General features: G+C 44.0%; 1 pseudogene; it reads right to left on the reverse strand.

Moving 5' to 3' along the window:
- Positions 1-390: 390 nt before the first annotated feature.
- LOC102832743 overlaps positions 391-3162 on the reverse strand; it is a 33565-nt pseudogene continuing 30793 nt past the window's right edge.

Below are 3162 nucleotides of genomic sequence, written 5' to 3' on the forward strand. Positions count from 1 at the left end.
ATATATATATATATATTAGGGTGTCAAGATTTCTTTATTCTAACACAAAGCCATCAGAGAATGGCAATTCCCTGCCCACCTCCTAGAGACCAAGGGATGGGTGCCTGGAAGGAATATTTCATTTTGCTCATTTCTCGAGTTTGCCTTTTCCAAGTGGTCATGTCACAGAAGTGGGGAATGGAGATGGGGAAGGGGACCGAGTCATGTCAGAAATCCTCACTAGTCAGCTGTGTATAATCTAAGAGGTCAGCCAGTGTTCACCAGGGGACCAGTAGCTACTTGGTTGCTTGTCTTCACTTGTGTTATCTTGAATTGCTAGTCTTTCGTCTTCTTCCTCTTCCCTTAGACCAGCATCTGAAGAATTGAGTGGAGGGTGGAAATACTGTGGACCTAAGTACCTAGGTCACTGGGTGTCTGAAAAGGGTGGGCTTTGAGAAAACTTTCCACCTCTTCCAATGTCCTCAGGAACTGTCTACTCTTCACAGGTGTGGAGTGAGGGTAGTCTTGGGTGGGAGGCTACTTAGCCGTAGGCTTTCTTGTTGGGAGGAAGAGGTACCCTCTCCTTTCAGCGCGGAGGGGCCTTCAGTGTGCCTGTTCTTGCAGCAGGGGTAGCTCTGTGTTCCCTAGAGGGCTGAGGGAGTGGCAGTAAGTGGTGGCTGGAGGCCAGGGATGGCCAGATGCCTTGAAGGCATGCTGCAGACACTTTACTAGGTATGACAGGAGTAGCTGCTTGTCCTGATGGAAGAGTCAGGGGAGAAATTCTGAAAGGAGCTCTAGGAATGACAGGCTTGTGGGCTGATCAGAGTATCCAGTCGAAGGAAGCTCAGACAAGGAGAACGTGATACCTTCCTTGTGTAGCATGACCACAAGATCACCATTTTGTAGCTGCTGGGGCCCAAAGCTTAAGGCAAATCTCCAGGCCAAGTCCCTCATCTCAATAAAGGCTGGAAGCTCACTCGGGCCTTGGAATCCTTGTTCCCGCAGCAGTTCTGAGTACAACCGATGGAAGCTTAGCTGCAGAATATAGGAACGATGGCTTCTGTCAATCTGTCTTGCTCTAGTTAGCGTTTGCTTGATGATGTCACCATAGTCACTTTAGAACTTGTAGTGTTTGAAAACATCTGAGGCTGCATCCATCTCCAGTACCCCACATAGCATCAGCTTGCAGAATCCAGCCGGGAGGCGGTACCACTGATGCAGTCGCTCTGTCTGTAAATGATCCTCCTGGGATTCACCACTGCCCAGGTCTCCAGGCTGGATGAAGATGTGGTCCAAGAGGAAGCTGTCTAGCTCAGACTAGAGAGTGACATCAGGAAAAAGAGGCCTGAGGAAATCGCATCTCCCTACAATCATGTAAGGGATGAAGATGAGAAGTAGTTTACTTAATAAGATGAAAGCCTGCTCTTCCAAGAGGCAGCTTTGGCAGAGCTCCCAGAAGCCCACCAATCTACCCTTCCAACTCAATAGCTGCTTCTCAGAAGCATCTGATCCAGAAATATGGATTAGTGTCCAGAGGATGGAAACATAGACTAGAGTCAAAGCTGGAAGGATCACCTGGTGAGAAACCTCTCCTGTATTCACAGGCTTCTGGAGGTAGCATAGCTCACGTTGCTCCCAGCGAGTGAAGTCATGTGTGTTGTAGAAGGCAGAGAGGCGCTCTAGGAAGGAAGACTGCAGGAGCTCTTCATGTTCCTGCTGGAAGTGGTCAGTCAGCAGATCCACCAGTTGACTGCAAAGTCCACCCGGTTGAAGAAAGTGAACTCAGGCTTACAGAAGGCATGAGCTGCAGCTTCTAGAACCACTGGCTCAGAATGCTTCACCACCACTTCCTGGAGTTGCTGCAAGAGTGTTCCAGGTGCTTCTCCAAGCAGATGTTGAGCTCAAAGTAGCTGAGATGTGGCAGCAGGGTGTGCATCTGCTGAGAACTTGGCTGGGGCAGCAAGTCAGTTTCACCTTGTCATCAACTTGGATCTTCTGTTCCTTCATGGTTAAGCCCTTCCTCCCAGTGACCCACCGACAGGCGGGTGATCCTCTGAAGCTTGCTGGACACTGGACACCAGGATTTCTATCAGTGTGTTCTCGTGAATGCCATCCAGGTTCTGATCCTTCTCCAGCAGCAGGCTTATATATATTTGAAATTAAAGATACCAAGTGTTGATTTATGTGTGAAAAAAAAAAACAAAAACAAATTAAATCTTGTTACTGCTGGTTAAATATAAATGAGTTCAACAATTTCAAAGATTATTTGACATTTTTAATCAAGGAAAGTGTCTCCATTTCCTATGTTTAAGTATTGGTTTAGCAGTTCTACATATGCTAAAGAAATACATGTGTAAGGAGTCATGCCTAAGAATCTTCATTAATGGGTGAACACTGGAAACAAGTTTCATGTCTGTCAGGCAGATGAAAAAAGTTGCTCTGCGTATTTATTAGTTGATTAATTAATTAACTTATTAATATAAATAAACTAGATCCTTTATGCATTGACATAGAGACATCTTTAAAAGGTGTTGAGCAGAAAATAAAGTCAAAGAACATCACATACAATATGACTTGATTTATGCAAAAGTCAATGAAATCTGAAAGTTGCCATGTATTTTAATGGATAAATAAATATAATACATGAGCAGGTTTCATATCAAATTCATTAATATACTTTCCTCTTGGAGAAACAGTAGTTAGAATAGAGTAGAAGGAAACTTTATTTCATCTGCCATAACAGATTTCTTTTAAAATATATTTAAAATTAAATATATCACTGTTGTTGTTTTTAAGTGCACTGAGTTCCGACTCATTGAGACCACGTATAGGGTTTCCGAGGCTGTAAATCTTTACGGGAGAAGAAAGCCTCATTTTCTCCTGCAGAATGGCTGGTGTTTTCGAACTGTGACCTTGAGGTTTGCATCCTGACTTGTAACCACTATGCTACCAGAGCTCCTTAAAGATATTACTAAACATGAAAGTCCAGAAATTAACCCATCCACATACAGCCAACTGATCTTTGACAAAGGGCCAAAGTATATTGAATGGGAAAGATATAGCCTTTTCAACAGATGGTGCTGGCAGAACTGGAAATCGATATGCAAAAGATCGAAAAGACCTTTACCTCACGCCATATACAAAAACCAACTCAGCATGGATTAAAGACCTAAATGTGAATCC

Source organism: Chrysochloris asiatica, unplaced genomic scaffold (assembly GCF_000296735.1).
Source record: "Chrysochloris asiatica unplaced genomic scaffold, ChrAsi1.0 scaffold00054, whole genome shotgun sequence".
Lineage (NCBI taxonomy): Eukaryota > Metazoa > Chordata > Mammalia > Afrosoricida > Chrysochloridae > Chrysochloris > Chrysochloris asiatica.